Source organism: Erythrolamprus reginae, chromosome 1, assembly GCF_031021105.1.
Source record: "Erythrolamprus reginae isolate rEryReg1 chromosome 1, rEryReg1.hap1, whole genome shotgun sequence".
NCBI lineage: Eukaryota > Metazoa > Chordata > Lepidosauria > Squamata > Dipsadidae > Erythrolamprus > Erythrolamprus reginae.
In genome coordinates, this window is record NC_091950.1 from 11,532,226 (window position 1) to 11,551,169 (window position 18,944).

At 42.9% G+C, this 18,944-nt stretch overlaps 1 protein-coding gene across 3 annotated transcripts in view; it reads left to right on the plus strand.

Annotated features, from left to right (window-relative positions):
- The first annotated feature begins 9,712 nt into the window (after nt 1–9,712).
- Nucleotides 9,713–18,944, plus strand: part of KDM4B (lysine demethylase 4B) — a 324,593-nt gene continuing 315,361 nt past the window's right edge. Inside the window, exon 1 of one of the 3 annotated variants that reach the window (XM_070744575.1) lies at nt 9,713–9,878. The gene's annotated coding sequence lies outside the window, so the exon portion shown is untranslated. The remainder of the gene's footprint in view (nt 9,879–18,944) is intronic. The other 2 variants (XM_070744583.1, XM_070744593.1) reach the window with 2 other exon arrangements.

The window sequence follows — 18,944 nt, forward strand, 5'->3', positions numbered from 1 at the left end:
GGAACAAACTTCCAGCAGATGTGGTTGGTAAATCCACAGTAACTGAATTTAAACATGCCTGGGATAAACATATATCCATTGTAAGATAAAATACAGGAAGTAGTATAAGGGAAGACTAGATGGATCATGAGGTCTTTTTCTGCCGTCAGTCTTCTATGTTTCTAAAGCCACCCATTTAATGATTGTTGAAAGTTCTAATGACACTGAAAAAAGTGACTGATGACCTTTTCTAACCCAATGGTTGCAGCATCCCCAAGGTCATGTGATCAAAATTTGGATGCTTGGCAACCCATTTGTATTTATCACAATTGCAGTGGCCAGGGGTCACAGGGTCCCCCTTTTGCGGCCTTCTGACAAGCAAATCGCTGGAGAAGACAGATTCATTTAACAATGAATGGAGGACCCGGATTGTGGGGGCAATATGCTTGCTCTGTTAAAAAGTGCTATTGCTAACATGTTGTAAGCCACCCTGAGTCTAAGCAGAAGGGTGGCATAAAAAAATCGAATAAATAAATAAACTGCAGCTAACTTAACAAGATGGGGCTACCTTTGAAAAGTGTTCGGAAACTACAGATTGTGTAGAATGCAGCCACGCGAGCTGTCATTGGACCGCCAAGGTATGCCCATGTTTCTCCAGCACTCCGCGGACTGCACTGGCTGCCAATTGGTTTCCAGACCTGATTCAAAGTGTTGGTTATGAGCTATAAAGCCCTACATGGCATAGGATCAGATTACTTGCGGGACCGCCTTCTGCCACACAAATCCCAGCATCCGGTTAGGTCCCACAGAGTCAGCCTTCTCCAGGCCCCATCAACTAGTCCAGTGTTTTTCTCTCTTGTTTTTCAAAAGAAAAGAGAGAGAGAGAAAAAGAGGGGAGAGAAAAAAAGCAAGAGAGAGAAAGCAAGAGAGAAAGAAAGCCGAGAGAGAAAGCGTGCGCGAGAAAAAGGGAGAGAAAGCAAGAGATCGAGAAAGTAAACAAGAGAGTTAGAGAGAAAAGGAGAGGAAGGGAGAGAAATGAGAACAAAAAGGGGAGAGAAAAAAGAAAATGATTGAGGCAGAGAATGAGAGGAAAGAGAAAGAGAGAAATGACTCTTGATTTAAAGCATATGATAAAAAGCACCCAAAGAATAAGAGAAATCCCCCCTCCAGCACTCGCCTGTTTTTGGAAGTGGTTCAAGAATGTGCATACACACACACACAAGGGGGGGATAATATGTACTGTCTGAAGAGTGGCATTTTGTGTCATTTTGGTTGGTGGTGTGCCCCAGCATTTTGTAAATGTAAAAAATGCCGCAACAAAAAAGGTTGAAAATCACTGAACTAGTCAGTGTCATTTGGCGGGTCCTAGGGGAAGAGCCTTCTCTGTGGGGCCCCTAGCTCTGGAATCAACTCCCCCCCAGAGATTCGAACTGCCCCACCCTCCTTTCCTTTCATAAGAATTTGAAAACGTATTTATGCCGGCAGGCTTGGGGTCATTAGACCCCAGCCTCTGCCCAGTGAGTCTATAGGATGTGGTAACATGTATGTGAATATTTGATTTTTAAATGTTTAGCTTTTTAAGAAAAAAATTAAAGTAATTATTTCTATTACCGGTAATTGGATTAGAAGTGTTTTATATATTGTATTTTTTAATTGAAATGTTGTAAGCCGCCCCGAGTTCACGGAGAGGGGTGGCATATAAGTACAATTAATAAATAAGGTCCTTGAGTGCGCAGAAATGACTTTGGAACTACAGGAAAAAGATACATCCAAATTTTACAAAATATGGGAAAGCTGGTACAAGTGGCTCAAACAGAAAAAATACATTAAAAACCTAAGGGAAAAGTAGAACTAGACACTCCTTCCTTTCTTACCCAAACATAATGAAAATATAGAAACACTGCACCATAAATCGATGGAACATAAAACCCTTAAAAACGAACTTGTGCCTTCCTCAGAAATACCTAAAATGAATACAAATATAGTATACAGAACTAAAGAAAATAAATACACAAATTCCACACCCTGGACATAAATACCTAACATCAGGTCGCTCGATAGTCAACAATATGGTTGACAACTTAATAAGACGGAGTGGCTGTGGGTTTTGCCTCCCAAGGACAATTCCATCTGTCCGTCCATCACCCTGGGGGGGGGAATCATTGACCCCCTCGGAGAGGGTCCACAACTTGGGCATCCTCCTCGATCCGCAGCTCACATTAGAATAACATCTTTCAGCTGTGGCGAGGGGGGCGTTTGCACAGGTTCGCCTGGTGCACCAGTTGCGGCCCTATTTGGACCGGGAGTCACTGCTCACAGTCACTCATGCCCTCATCACCTCGAGGCTCGACTACTGTAATGCTCTACATGGGGCTACCTTTGAAAAGTGTTCGGAAACTTCAGATCGTGCAGAATGCAGCTGCGAGAGCAATCATGGGCTTTCCCAAAAATGCCCATGTCACACCAACACTCCACAGTCTGCATTGGTTGCCGATCAGTTTCCGGTCACAATTCAAAGTATTGGTCATCACCTATAAAGCCCTCCATGGCATCGGACCAGGGTATCTACGAGACCGCCTTCTGCCGCACGAATCCCAGCAACCGGTTAGGTCCCACAGAGTGGGCCTTCTCCAGGTCCCGTCAACAAAACAATGTCATTTGGCGGGGCCCAGGGGAAGAGCCTTCTCTGTGGCGGCCCCGACCCTCTGGAACCAACTCCCCCCGGAGATTAGAATTGCCCCCACCCTCCTCGCCTTTCGTAAGCTCCTAAAAACCCATCTCTGCTGTCAGGCATGGGGAACTGAGATATTCTTTCTCCCTAGGCCTTTACAATTTATGCATGGTATGCTTGTTTGTATGTATGTTTGGTTTTACAAATAAGGTTTTTATTTAGATATTTTTAGGATTGGATTTACATGCTGGTTTTGTTGCTGTTGTTAGCCGCCCCGAGTTTGCGGAGAGGGGCGGCATACAAATCCAATAAATAATAATAATAATAATAATAACAACAACAACAACTTATGTCTTTACTATTGAAATTTAACATTTTATATGCTTTAAGCTGAATTGTTTGTTTATTTTTCATCCTTTTTTTCTTTGTTTTTTGTTTTGACTTTTTATATGTAGAAACTTAATAAAGATGATTTTTTTAAATAAAAAAAGTCCAATTAATAAATAATAAATAAAGGTCGCAAAATGGGACCAAACTCACTCAGCTGTTTTGCTTAGCAGCATAGATTTTGGGCTCAGTTGTGACCGAGTTCAGGATTACCTGTAATTTTTCCTCACCCCTCTTGTAACTTTGAGCAATCACTAGAAGGGGCTGGTTGTAAGTTGAAGACTACCTACATCAGTGATGGCTAACCTTTTCTGCATTGAGTGCCCACAGTGTGTGTGTGTTCCTGCAGCCAGAAAATGCAACAACAACAACAACAATAATAATATACGAAGATCTAAAAATCGAGCTGCAACAACTGTGGCATAAGCCCGTGAAAGTGGTCCCAGTGGTACTTGGCATGCTGGGCGCAGTACCAAAGGATCTCAGCGGACATTTAAAAACCATTGGAATTGACAAAATCTCCATCTGTCAATTGCAAAAGGCCGCTATACTGGGATCGGCAAACATAATTCGCCGCTACATCACGCAGTCCTAGGTGCTTGGGAAGCGCCCGACTGGTGATGAAATACGAAATCCAGCATAGTGATCTCGTTTGCTGTGTTGTATTGACATAATAATAATAAACACTGACCTATACACTTCTCTGCTATTACTTCCCAGAGCTTCCTACACCTGTGTTTCCCAACCTTGGCAAATTGAAGATATTTGGACTTCAACTCCCAGAATTCCCCAGCCAGCAAAGTCCAAATATCTTCAAGGTTGGGAAACACTGTCCTACACAATAAGAGCCTTCATAAGTGTTTTTTTGGCAATGTGGAACTTCAACTCCCCAGCAGGGCACTTGAGGAATTCTGGGAGTTGAAGTCCATGAGCTGCTGTGGCGCAGTGGCTAGAGCAGTGATGGCGAACCTTTTTTTCCTCAGGTGCCGAAAGAGCATGAGCGTGGGCTATTGCGCATGTGCGAGTGCCCACACCCATAATTCAATGCTTGGGGAGGGCGAAAACAGCTTCTCCCCCCCCCCAGAGGCCAAAAATGGAGTTTCCCAACTTCTGATGGACCCAGTAGGCTCGTGTTTTGCCCTTCCCAGGCTCCAAAGGCTTCCCAGGTTCCAAGGGAGGGTAAAAATGCCTTTCCCCCATCACCCTGGAGGCTCTCTGGAAGCCAAAAATGCCCTCCCAGAGCCTCTGAGTAAGCCAAAAATCAGCCATCCGGCACACAGCTGCAAGTTGGAGCCTAGCTAGGGCAACAGCTTGATTGCCAGCAGATATGGCTACGTGTGCCACCTGTGACACTCATGCCATAGGTTCGCCATCACTGGGCTAGAGTCAACCCAGATAAGACGGAGTGGCTGTGGGTTCTGCCTCACAAGGACAATCCCACCTGTCTATCCATAACCCTGGGGTGGAAATTATTGACCCCCCTCAGAGAGGGTGCACAACTTGGGCGTCCTCCTCGATCCACAGCTCATATTAGAGAACCATCTTTCAGCTGTGGCGAGGGGGGAGTTTGCCCAGGTTTACCTGGTGTACCAGTTGTGGCTCTATCTGTATCGGGACTCAATACTCACAGTCACTCACGCCTTCATCACCTCAAGATTCAACTACTGTAATGCTCTCTACATGGGGCTACCTTTGAAAAGTGTTCGGAAACTTCAGATCGTGCAGAATGCAGCTGCGTGAGCAATCATGGGCTTCCCAAGGTATGCCCATGTTACACCAACACTTCGCAGTCTGCATTGGTTGCCAATCAATTTCCGGTCACAATTCAAAGTGTTGGTTATGACCTATGAAACCCTTCATGGCATCGGACCAGAATATCTCCGGGACCGCCTTCTGCCGCACGAATCCCAGCGACTGATTAGGTCCCACAGAGTGGGCCTTCTCCAGGTCCCGTCGACTAAACAATGTCTTTTGGCGGGTCCCGGGGGAAGAGCCTTCTCTGTGGCAGCCCCGACCCTCTGGAACCAGCTCCCGAGATTAGAACTGCCCCCACCCTTCTTGCCTTTCGTAAACTACTTAAAACCCACCTCTGCTGTCAGGCATGGGGGAACTGAGATAACTTCCCCAGGCCTATATTGTTTATGTATGGTATGTTGTGTGCATGTTTTTTAAATGATGGGTTTTTAGTTTTAATTATTAGATTTGTATTGTACATTGTTTTTCTATTACTGTTGTGAGCCGCCCGAGTCTACGGAGAAGGGCGGCATACAAATTTAATAAATAAATAAATAAAAATAAATAAACAGTACTGCAGGTTATTGCGGATCACCAGCTGCCAGCAATTTGGCAGATTGAATCTCATCAAGGTCAAGGCTGACTACGCCTTCCATCCTTTCGAGGTCAGTCAAATTTAGTTATTTACTTAAAATGAGGACCCAGATTGTCGGGAGCAAGAGGCTGACTCTGAAAACTGCTTAGAGAGGGCTGGAAAGCAGTGTGCAGCGGTATATGAGCTAAGTGCTGTTGCTTGCGAAGGAAGGGCTGTTGTGACAGTGCTTGCTGTCAAGAGTTCGAGTCTCACCGGCTCAAGGTTGACTCGGCCTTCCATCTTTTTGAGATCAGTGAAATGAGGACCCAGATTGTTGGGAGAAATATGCTGACTCTAAACCACTTAGTAAAGGACTGTGCAGCAGTTTTATTGCAATTTCTGCTATTAAAGTTAGCAAAGTTGAAAAAGAGTGGTTTTAATAGCTGGATGAGAACCAGATTAATTTAATAGTTAAAAGACACCAGATGAGAAACTCTTGAGGCCTTAGGATGACTTTAGACCAGTCCTTCTTCCACCCTTAGGAGAAGACAAAGGCAATTAATTGACTTCCCAAAATCCTGCCCGGAAAATTTTAAGAGACTGTTCCAGGCCATTGTTAGGAGTCAAAACCAACTCCCAGCCACGTAAACAGAGATGGTTGATTTTAGAAGATATTGAAAGCCATTAAGTCATCGCAGGCAGGATATTTCATTTCATTTCATTTCATTCATTTATTCGATTTGTATGCCGCCCCTCTCTGGAGACTCGGAGCGGCTCACAACACAAAACATGATACAAATCCAACAATAAAAAAGCAATTTAAAACCCTATGTATAAAAAACAATCATACATCTCAAACCTTGTGTAAAACAGGAAATGGCCCGGGGGAGTCAATTTCCCCATACCTGATGGCAGAGGTGGGTTTTGAGGAGTTTGCGAGAGGCAAGGAGGGTGAGGGCAATCTTAATTTCCGGGGGGAGTTGATTCCAGAGGGTCGGGGCCGCCACAGAGAAGGCTCTTCCCCTGGATCCCGCCAGATGACACTGTTTCGTCTACGGGACCTGGAGAAGGCCAACTCTGTGGGATCTAACCGGTCGCTGGGATTCGTGCGGCAGAAGGCGGTTTCGGAGGTATTATGGTCCGGTGCCATGAAGGGCTTTATAGGTCATAACCAACCCTTTGAATTGTGACCGGAAACTGATCGGCAACCAATGCAGACTGCAGAGTGTTGGTGTGACATGGGCATATTTGGGAAAGCCCATGATTGCTCTCGCAGCTGCATTCTGCACGATCTGGAATTTCCGAACACTTTTCAAAGGTAGCCCCATGTAGAGAGCGTTACAATTTTCAAACCTTGAGGGGATATGAACCTTTGGAATGATCTATCTAAACATGGATGTGACACTGAGACTTTATTTAAAAGACGTTAATAGCCCCACCAAGCTCAGCCCATCAATTCTTCCCATTGGCTTTTAGTGTCGGAAAAAAGTTTTCTTTGCACTTTTAAAACCACTTTTTTTTTTCCCTTCCCCAAAGCATGGAACAGATTTCAGATCCCTCCATAAAATGTCAGGTAGCCTCTATACTGCCATCACAGAAATCTATAATTTACTGGAAGTCTCCTTTAATTAGCAAAATGGTTTTTGGAGGATGGGCAGGGGGGAAAGGGGGCATATGTTCTAAGCCAGGGGTCAGCTGGTTTAGACACTCAAAAGAGCCACAGAGGTCCTCATCGGAAGCCCTCCCCCTCTTCAATTCTGCAGTCAACGGGAAGTCCGGTTCCCCCACCATAGAGTCTCCTAGAGTGGCATCTCTTTTTCTCTAGTTGGCTCTTCTATGACTTGTGAACTTCAATTCCCAGAATTCCTGAGCCAATCATGCTATATAATGATATAGAATAAATGGCATGTAGAGAGATCATGCAATCACCAATACAGTGGTACCCCTACTTAAGAACTTAATTCGTTCCGTGACCAGGTTCTTATGTAGAAAAGCTTGTAAGTAGAAGCAATTTTTCCCATAGAAATCAATGTAAAAGCAAATAATGTGTGCAAACCCATTAGAAAAGAAATAAAAGCTCGGAATTTGGGTGGAGGGAGGAGGAGGAAGAAGAGGAGGAGGAGGACAGTCGCTGCCGAAGGAAGAAGATGAGGTGAGGGGAATAAAAAAAATCCAAAATTTTAAGGCTTAAAAAAAAGGGACTGATGTGGCGAGGAAGAGCACGTGCCTCCCATACACCCAGCGCAAGGCTGCCCCCCATACACTGCACCAGAGAGAGAAACCCAGGTGGGCGAGAAGGGGACCTCTCGTACCTTTGACTGAAAGGCGGCTGCTGCTGCTGCTACCTGCTTCCTCTTCCTTCCCATGCTGAAGGGCTCCCCTCTCCTCTCGCTCGCTCGCTTTGTAGCCAGCGCCTTTCCTTCACTGTGGTGACTCCTCGGTTGATCTGGCCGGGGCTAAGCACCCCCTTTTGCCTTTCTGCACCCAGACGCTCCAGGAGGCAACCGTGCGCTGAGTGTATGGGAGGCAGCGCGAGGGAGTCACCACAGCAAATGGTTTCTTCCCTCTCCAAGCGCCCATAGAAAGGAAAATGCTCCATTCGCTCTGGGCTGCCAAAGCCTCCTTAAGCACCACCGAAAGGCTCCTCTGGCAGCCCAGAAAAGCCCGAGATGGCCGGGATTAAAGGGGGAATGGCAGGAAACTGGCCGGGCCTTTGTGCCGCTCTCACGTTTCCTGGGAAATTTTTCCGGGCTCCAGTTCTTAAATAGAAAATGATTCTTAAGAAGAGGAAAAAAATCTTGAACATCTGGTTCTTATCTAGAAAAGTTCTTAAGTATAGGCACCACTATATATATTAGTTTAGTGTCAGCAAATCTATCTATCATCTACCTACCAACCTATCATCTATTTTCATCTACATCTATCCCTCTCTCACCTATCTATCTATCTATCTATCTATCTATCTATCTATCTATCTAATCATCTATCACCATCTTTCTATCACCTATCTTCATCCATCTATCTTTATCATCTATCAATTATCCATTTATCTTTATCATCTATCTATTATCTAACATTATCTATCTATCTATCTATCTATCTATCTACCTATCTTTATCATCTATGAATTATCTATCATCTACCTACCTACCTATTTTTATCATGTGTCAATTATCTAACATATCTATCCATCTATCTTTATCATCTATCAATTATCTATCATCTATCTATCTACCTATCAAATCTATCTATCTTTATCATGTATCAATTATCTAACATATCTATCTATCTATCTATCTATCTATCTATCTACCTATCTTTATCATCTATGAATTATCTATCATCTACCTACCTACCTATTTTTATCATGTGTCAATTATCTAACATATCTATCCATCTATCTTTATCATCTATCAATTATCTATCATCTATCTATCTACCTATCAAATCTATCTATCTTTATCATGTATCAATTATCTAACATATCTATCTATCTATCTATCTATCTATCTATCTATCTATCTATCTATCTATTATCTATCATCTATCTATCCATCTATCTTTATCAACTATCTATGAATTATCTAACATCTATCTATCTGCATCACCCATCCATCTATCTGCATAGCTTTCTATCCATCTAGCTACCCATTTATCTAACCTACCTCTCCATCTTTCTATCTGTCCGCCCCCCCCAAAAAAGCCCAATGCAATATAAGGCATAAAATGTTACATTAAAATGGAACTGTAATAAAATCACCATAAACCCGAAGCCGTAGAATTGCAACGGGAGGGATGTTTCAATCGACTAGATCGGAGAGCTAAAGATAGAATCAAAATCTGAGGGCAAATTATGCAATAGCGCCCACTTGGCTGTGTAAGCAAACTCGCGTGGGGGAATAGAAGAAGGGAGGCGGGGAAAAGCTTGCGAGGGCGTGGCCTGAGGATAAGAAGCCGCCCACTCCTTCCCGATTGGTGCGCTAGGCCCGCAAACCCCTCCCACCGCCGCGCGGCTGCTGTTGTGCACGTCCTCACGTAGGCCGCTCGCGTCCCTTCACCCATCCCTTGCCAAAGGGGCCCGAAAAGGCGTGGCCAGGCCTCGCTTGGCCCGGCCCACCTCTTCTCCCTCGTCCTCCTCCAATCCCAGCCGCGCTCCCATCCCGGACCTCCCTCACGCGACCTCTCATTGGTCGCCGCCTGACCAATGACCGGCGCCGAAGCGGAAAGGAGAGCAAAGAAAGGCGACGCGAGCCCCCCCGCCAGAGCTCTTTAACCAGCGGGGAGGCGGGGCCTGGCACGCGGGTAAAGCCATTGGTAGAGATGCCCGCGGATCTCGCTCGACGATTGGCGGGCTCTGCTGTCTCTCCACGCGGGGCAGCAACCAATCGTCGGCCGACGGCGGAGGCTGCTCGGCCGTTGGAGGCGGAGGAGAAGCAAACGGCTGTTTTCTGAGGCGCCCCTCCCCCCTCCGCTTTCGCTCCCCTCAGTGGCCGCTCGGGGAGGCGACTACGCGACTGGAACCGCCGCCGACCGGTGAGGCGATCATCGCTCTCCGTAAAAGGGCTGGGCGGTTTACCTCAGGGGAGGGGGCGGGAGAGCCAGCGGGCCGTCGGTCGACTGGGCCGCGGCTCCTGAGGGGCTTCCGAGGCCCTCGCCTCACGCGGACGACGAGGGGGGGCTGTAATGCCGTGTGGAGAGTCACGTTGTCGCGGGGTCTAATAGCCCTGGAGCTCGAGAGCCCTCCGGCCCCGACCAAGGGGCTTCCGACGCGGGGGGGGGAAGAGTGAGGGGTTGTTGTGTGGGGAGGCGGGGGGGGGGGGGGTTGGTTGGTCCTGCTCAGGCTCCCATATTTTTGGAGAGGGTTCTTGGGGTAATCTAATCCACCCCCAGCATCCTCGCTTAGACAGGCCCGGCCTTTTGGAGAGAGGATGCTCTCGCTTTCGTGAGGTTCCTGCCGTTCGCGAGTTATTTATTTATTTGTTTGTTTTGTCAAGTACATCTTGGAGGTGTGTAAAGACATTTGGAATACTATGTTCAGTTCTGGAGACCTCACCTACTAAAATATATGGATCAAATTGAGCTGGTCCAAAGACGGGCTACAAAAATGGTGGAATGTCTTAAGCATGAAACTTATCAGGAAAGACTTCATGAACTCCATCTGTCTAGTGTGAAAGTGGGGACGTGATCGAAACATTTCAATAGGTCAAAGGGTTAAATAAGGTTCAGGAGGGAAGAGGTTTTAATAGGAAAGTGAACCCAAGAACAAGGGGGCACAATCTGAGGTTAGTTGGGGGAAAGATCAGAAGCAAGGTGAGAAAATATTACTTTATTGAAAGAGTAGTAGATGCTTGGAACAAACTTCCAGCAGATGTGGTTTGTAAATCCACAGTAAATGAATTTAAACATGCCTGGGATAAATATATATCCATCCTAAGATAAAATACAGGAAATAGTATAAGGGCAGACTAGATGGACCATGAGGTCTTTTCTGCCATCAGTCTTCTATGTTTCTATATAATATTCACATACAGGACTAGGTTGAATGTGTATGGCTGCATAGTTAGGGGTTTTATTATGTTATTAATGCCTTTTAAATGGATTTAATTTTTTATTATTATTAGATTTGTAATATATTGTATTACTGTTTTGCTGTGAGCCGCCCCGAGTCTTCGGAGAGGGGCGGCATACAAATCTAATAAACTGTAACTATAACAGTACATGATACTAGTAACAAGAAAAAAAATAAGAACCATTAGATATTCATATGCATGGTACTAGTAGACAAAAAATAAAATAAACATTAGGACGGGATGGAAGGCACACTGGTGCACTTATGCACGCCCCTTACTGACCTCTTAGGAATTGGGAGAGGTCAATAGTGGATAGTCTAAGGGTAAGGGTTTGAGGGTTAGGTGATGATACTACAGAGTTCCATCAACTACTCTGTTACTAAAATCGTATTTCCTGCAGTCGAGTTTTGAGCAGTTTACAAAAAGCTTGTATCTTTTATGTGCTCTTGTGTTGTTGTGGTTGAAGCTGAAGTAGTCGTTGACAGGAAGGATGTTATAGCAGATGATTTTATGGGCTATGCTTAGATCATGTTTAAGGCGACATAGTTCTAAGCTTTCTTACAGGTAATGCTCATCTTGCGATGGTATTTCAGAGAGGTTCCTAAAGGTCATCTAGTCCACACACACCCCAGCATCCTCCCTTAGGCAGGCCTGGCCTCCTCTTGGAGAGAGAGATAGGGTGCTCTCGCTTTCTTGAGCCATTTGGGCTTTGGTGGATGTTTCTTAAGACGGGATTTCTGAGAGGTTCCTACAGGTCATCTAGCCCACCCACCCCCTCCATCAGCATCCTCCCCCATGCAGGCCCAGCCTCCTCTTGTAGAGAGAGAGAGAGGAAGCTCTCACTTTCTTGAGATTCCTGCTGTTCGCGGGTTATTTCTTACAGGTGGTGCTCAGCCTGCGGCCCCCAGAATTCTTGTTGCTGAATGAGACTGTTGTTAAGCGAGTTTCTGACATCTGTCTGTCTCTCTATGTATCTATCTATCATCTATCTGTCTATCTTCATCTACCTACCTACCTATCTATAGGTTTCTGGCCCCATTCAACAACCTTCCTTGGCCCTGGTTGTTTTGATTGTTTAACAGGGTTGTTAAGTGAATCTGGCTCTTCCCTGTGGACTTTTTGCGCGGTGGGAAGAATGCAAAAGGAAGAGGGGATCCAGTGGTCATAAATATGAATTGATTGCTAAGCGGCTAAAGGTTTTTGACCGTGGGGATGCTGTGGCAATCATGAGGGGGGGAAATGGTCCTAAGTCACTTTTCTGGTGTCGTTAATTTGCAGCGGTCGTTAAATGAACTGTTGTCCTGAGTCCAGCGGGATTGGGCGGCATATAAGTCAAATGAATTAAATTAAATTGCTGCAAGTCGAGGACTACCTGTATTGTAGAGGAGTCTCTCACAAACTTGGTGGCAGCTTTGGGATGGGTGGACTTCAACTTCCAGAATTCTCCACTTTCAGGCATCCGAAAGTTACCGAAGTTGAGAGACTAGATTCTGCAGTATTGTGCCTCCTATCCTCTAATGTAGGGGTCTCCAACTTTAAACCTGGAGGAATTCAACTCCCAGAATTCCCCAGCCAGCAGGAGTTGAAGTCTGCCAGGCTTAAAGTTGCCAGGGTTGGAGACCCCTGCTCTAAAGGGATGTTTATAGGTATATCCTTGTGGGGCTTTAAAAGGTGATTACTGTGTTGCCATCTGCCCTTCTGTTAATCTGTCCAGCATTTCCCAAACTTGGCAGGTTGAAGATAGTTAGGCTTCATCTCCCAGGATTTTCCAGCCGCCATGCTTTAAGATAGTTGAAGTCCAACTACCTTAAGCAATGCTTGACTGGGGAATTTGGGGAATTGAAGTCCACATATCTTCAACAGGCCAAGGTTGAGAAAGGCTGCTCTAGTATATTGACTCTGTGGTCCGCACTGCCCTTTTTGGCATCCCTGCCCCAAAATGGCTCCAGTACTAGAATGCAGGTTTGCCAATGCAAAATATAATTTTATGATTTTGAAAGGATTATTTTATGCAGCCTGAAACCTCCATTTTAATTTTTAGTAACCAAGTTGCATCCTTCACACTTACACAGCTTGTTAGCAATCAGCTTTCTACACTATTTTCACACATGCTTTCTTCAGTTTCCTCTCTTTGACTTAAACATTAAACATAGATGTCAGTGCATTATTTTCATAGTGTTTGCATTTCATAATTTTCTCTGAATCCTTCCAAGAGGTCCATCCATATGAAATTGGCTGATATGTTGGTCTTTGGGTTCTTTACCTTTTGCTATTTTTGGTTCATTTTTGAAAACACTATTTCAATACTGTTCAGTCTTTCCAATGTTGCAGCTATAATTGTCCCAAATGTGCACAGTATTGGTCATTCTGACTGTAAGTTTTGATGAAATTGATATCAGGCTGATATATTGTCTTTCCTTTCTCCTATAATGGGGTGTATTATGAAGGGAAAGAGATGACCATGGGAATGAGAATGGAATAAATTCTTCTAAGAAAAATTGGTCTAATAAAGTTTTATTTATACAGCACTGAATTGAAGTGCACTGTGACCAACAAGATATGCAAATCAAGATTCTGGTTGATGGTTTAATATGGTTTATTATTTTGTATGCATTGCAAACCCAGAAAATTAAAGTGTCACCTGATAGAATCTAGGAAGTAGGCATTTCCTTTTCTCTGGAATAGTTTTCTTCCGGAGAGTCAAACAGGTGTTACCTTGCTTTTAAAAGTAAATCTTGATGACCTGGCTCTTTCTACACACCTGGACAACCTTTTGGAGAATATGTGATCTTGAGGGTTTTGAGTTAGAAACATAGAAGACTGACGGCAGAAAAAGACCTCATGGTCCATCTAGTCTGTCCTTATACTATTTTTTGTATTTTATCTTAGGATATATATATGTTTATCCAAGGCATGTTTAAATTCAGTTACTGTGAATTTTGATAAAATTGATAAAATTGGGGCTGAGTAAGGTAATGGGTAAGCATGTTGTGAAAGTAAAATACAGTATACTTTTTAAAACCAAAATTTTGTTTGATTAAAAGGAATCTTGAGTTTCATGTGAAGGCATAAGATACCTCAAGCACTTCTCTCTCATTTAACAGTATTCAAAAGTCTTGTGCAAGGGACAGAAATACGTTGACAGAAATATGTTGAGGTGGAATTTTATTGAAGGATTAAGTCAGATATGCTTTTATTATATTTTATTTTATTTTCCCATATCTGAAATCATGAAAGAGAAGTTGCTTCATAAGGGAAGGGGGTGTATGATGAGAACGTAGTCATACAGATATGTACAATACAGTAATTTGCATCCCTTCCTCTCAGTTATATAAAGAATGGTAACATGTTCACAAATCAAGGTCTAGGCTGGATGGAGACTAAAACCTACTGTCAATTCAGGAACAGATTACTGCTGTTAACTTCTAAATGCAGGATTAAATGTGATCATGGTGGAGGTGACTCAGTGTTAAGAGAAAAAATCTCAGTTACAGCCTAAAGAATGAACTATAGCAAGAACATGATTGCTTTTGGTCATTGTGAGAACAGACTGCTGGACTAGATGGATCAAGAATCTGATCCAGCAAGACACATTTTATATTCTGATATTTGTCAGGGGCTTTTGAAATTGTAGTGACTTTCTATCCAGCCATAAAAGTGAATAGATTGAGCATAAATATCAATATTTTATATTATACTCAATATGAATATTGAGTGTAATATTAATACTATTTATATATTATTTGTTCAGATAAAATGTAGAATTGTGGAATATTATAATTAGCATATAGAGAGCTGCTGAGGTGTAAGTGGTTAATTGTGCCAGATTAGAAACCAGCAGAATGTGAGTTGTATAAGGTGATCCTTATTTATTGAATTGAATACTTTATTTACATCACCATATGTAAAAAAGATGTTGAGATTCTAGATCTAGAAAGAGTGTGGAGAAGAGCAACAAAGATGATTAGGGGACTGGAGGCTAAAAGATGAACGGTACAGGTGAGGGTGGGGAGTGGCCAGCCTAGAAAAAAGAAGGACTAGGAGTGACATATCTCAGGGGTTGCCACAAAGAAGAGGGAGCCAACCTATTCTCCAAAGCACCTGAAGGCCAGGTCAGATCCAGTTTGAACTTAGCCAGCTGTTTTGCCAAATCTTTTTCCTGGTGGCTGCTTAGCTTTAACAACTCTTTCCTGTTGGGGCACAAGAAACCTGAGCGGGCAGGCGAGTGGCTGGGAGGGGAGGGTGAGTAGAGGCTGTTGATGTCCCCCTCAACATGAGTGACATCAAGTTGGCCACACCCACCCAGTCATATGACCACCTAGCAACACCCATCCAGACGGCCATTAGGCAGATCGTATTAGTGGTCCGTGGAATTTAAAATTATGGTGACCCCTAATATAAAGTTTTCTGCCTGAGCAAGGCTTGGATGATGATCTCCAAGGTCCCCTTCCAACTCTGTTATTCTGTTCTTATTTCTAGTCCTAGTCCTGTTTTATTCTACCACGTTTCTCCTAAAATAAGACATGACCTAATAATAAGGCCAACAGGGCTTTTCAGGACATACGTTGAAATAAGTCCCCCCCCCCGAAAATAAGCCCCCCCAACTACTTTCTGGGAAAGGGGGAGATGTACCAGGAGCCACTCTTTCCCTGGTGGCACTCTTTTGGCCAGGACAGAGAGCAAGAGCAAGTGAGAGGTGGATGCGCAAACACCCCACGGGACTATTTCAGCTCATCTGGGCTCTGCCTATGTCAGTTTGAAATGCGCTCCTGCCTGCGAAGAACAGGAGGCGAGCATAGATCCTTGCCTTACATCTCCTCGGAGGCAGAAGCACATTTCCAAAAGTTCAGGAGGCAGCCCAGAGAAGCGAGCTAGTCCCGCGGGGTGTGCACATATCTACTTCTCTCTCTCCCCCCCCTCCTCCAAAAGAGTGGGACTAGCTGACCTCATTCAGGCTCTGCCTATATCAGTTATGCTGATGATTCCCCCGCTTTTTGCTACTTGTGGGGAGGAGATCCTGGCTTCCGATATTGCTCTAAAGCTGTTCTCTCCAAACTTGGCAACTTTAAGACTTGTGGATTTCAACTCCCAGAATACTGGCTGGGGAAATCTGGGAGTTGAAGTCCACAAGTCTTTTAAAGTTGCCAAGTTTGGAGAGCCCCTCACTAAAGGTATCATTTCATTATCTTGATGAGCATGACAAATGGATATGATAGATGTCACATTTCAGAAGCACTTGGAACTTTTGCCTTCCATTTTGAGAACGGAGACCAAAATTCCAGTACAGTATCTCTAGTAATTTCAGTAGATTTATTGACCCCATTTGTCCAATACCTTAACTACAGTAGTCAATCACTGACTTGGTCGTATCTCCTAACTCTTTAGATACTGTGGATTCCCCATTTCCTTTAGTCTTGCCTGATATCCCATGAGCCATTGTCCTAGGAAAGGAGGGGGGAGAGGCTTTATGCCATCAATGGTTCCTTTGGTGGGCAGAAAGGAAGTAAAGGGCATGGTTTGACCCCTATGGGCAGTCTTTGTCTTTGAGAGATATGCATCATTTAAATAACGCTTGAGGAAAACAGGAACTCCCCACCACCACCATTTGTTGTTCCTCCTTCCCAATTGTTCCTCCCCAACATATTTTCTTATCTCTGTTAACAATAGAAAACAATAGATTCTTTAAAATGCTGGGTAGGTATTTATATTAATTGGAGCATGTGAGGACCAAGTGTTGATTCTTGGTTATGAATTTAAAGGATGTTTGAATATATATTACATATCTTTCTGTTAAATGTGTATTATGTATTGGACAAAATAAATGAATGAATGAATGTATAAATAAATAAATATATATATTATACAGATATACTGTACCTGTACATGTTGTTGTGAAATAAATGTGGATGTCCAATGGTCGAAATCCCAAAGCTTGCTTTAGCTTGGAAGATGTTTCAATTCTTCAGAACTAAAGAAGCTTCATGGATAAGAAACAAAACGTCTTCAAGCAAAATCAAGGAAATCCAATTCCCTTTTGAAAATGCACCTTCGGGACAATCATGACTTGGATGACTGAGAATTCCTATAAATATGGTCTAAATGTCTTATATATTGAGAAAATACTGCATGAAAGTAGAAAAACGAACTTTGCTTAAGGAAAGTTGCACGCAAATGTAAGGCCTAGACATTTGAAGGAGATACCTTGCTAGCTCTGGCTGTTTTAAATTGTCTTCTGTTGGGCACTAGCATTCTTATCCTGAATTAGTGATATTTTGGATAGTGGAGTAAGGAAATTTATGATAGAAGTTGTAGTTCTGCAGAAAGACTGTTACAGCTCCGTGACAAGCAGCTTTTGCAAGAACCTGAATTCAAGGCAGAGGAGAACATTTCAGAAAACTGCCCAGTTTTTCTACTCCCCCAGGAAGAGCCATTTTTAAAAATATGTTTATTAAACAATGTTGCCTGTCCATAAATATATGACACAGGTGAACAAGTTCCTGATTTGCCTCTTTAAAACCACAGTTTTCAGATTAAGTACAAACCCATCTTGTAGAAAGGTTATATGGTGATGATAACAAACAGGAAAGCAATTTTCAAGAGCCCAACTAAAAAGCAGAAGTGAATTTCTGAATCTCAAAACAGACGGCTTACATTAACTTCGTTGCCTACTAAGGCACCACCAAGTAATATTATTAATTAGATATGTGTCTATGCAGCTTCTCTTACAGCTTGGTGCTTTTTAGTTGTTTGAGATGACACAAATTGGTCCTCTGGACTTAGGCGTTAATGCTGTGAGTAGCTACACTCCTTATGATTTTAAAGAGAGATTGATCTTTGAAGCTCGGGTTTAAGGATCGGACCATGGAAACTATCCATAGATAGCATTTCCCCCCTAGTCATCTTGCAATCTTGTCTCATAAGGGGAGGGTAGAAAACACCACAGAGGCCTTTGCACTGAGCAGTGTGAAGGTAGGGACTTCGCTGAGTGCAAGAGGATCTACATGCTGTGTATATACACATATGTTTGCTATTCTTTGACCAACATTCCCACATGTGGTAGGTGCTTGGGAGGTTTTACTTTTGTTTCAGTCAATGTAGTTTGTCTATAATTCTTGTAGCTTACTTTCATTGGATCAACATGGTGGTTACTCTGTCAGATTGTTGTAGCATAGTCTGACATTTATAAAATTTACAGCAAGGAAGTAGAAAAGCATGTTTGAAAGTCATCATTGGTTTAGACCTTCTATATACTATTGTACATTAGTATAAATATGCATTAGTATAAATGTGCATTTTTGTCTATATATTATTGTACATTAGTATGAATGCACATTTCCATCCAGATTTCTAACCCTGAATATTTAAAAGGATAATTTGGAAGATATGAATATAAGGATTGAGATATATGATGACCTTTATATAATGTTGAAAAAAAACATGCCCTTGGGAGCAACAAATATTTCTGATCTGAAGAAAATCTTTATAAAGAAAAAAAATACTCTGAAGCATTCCCAAGGAATAAAAAACTCTGGAACCATTTTAAAGTTCTACATTATATGTACGGTAAATTGGTGCAGTACTATATATTATTTCCAGCATCATATTTGCATAGCTTTTACAATGATGGATCAATATTTTGTAAATATTTTGCTTATTCAGAGTCTTCGGAGAGGGGTGGCATACAAATCTAATAAAAATACATGTTGTTTTTTAAAACTATATTCCTTAAATTAACACATACTTACAAAGTTTGTGATAAGATAAAACCAGACCCCCCCAGACAAATTCTACATTAAATATTGTATATGAAAATTACACTACTTAGTATAAAAACAGGAAGGAAGAATTTAAATTTGCATGGTGTCTTTAGTGTAACTTTCTCAGGCTTAAAAGTAATCTTCCATTTTTGGGGAGACAATTGTACTAACCACATCATGTAATAAACCCTTTCCTCATCCAGCCTTGCTTTTGAAAATAATGGGTCTCCTATGATGAATGAAACTATGATTACCATACATTCTGAAGAAGG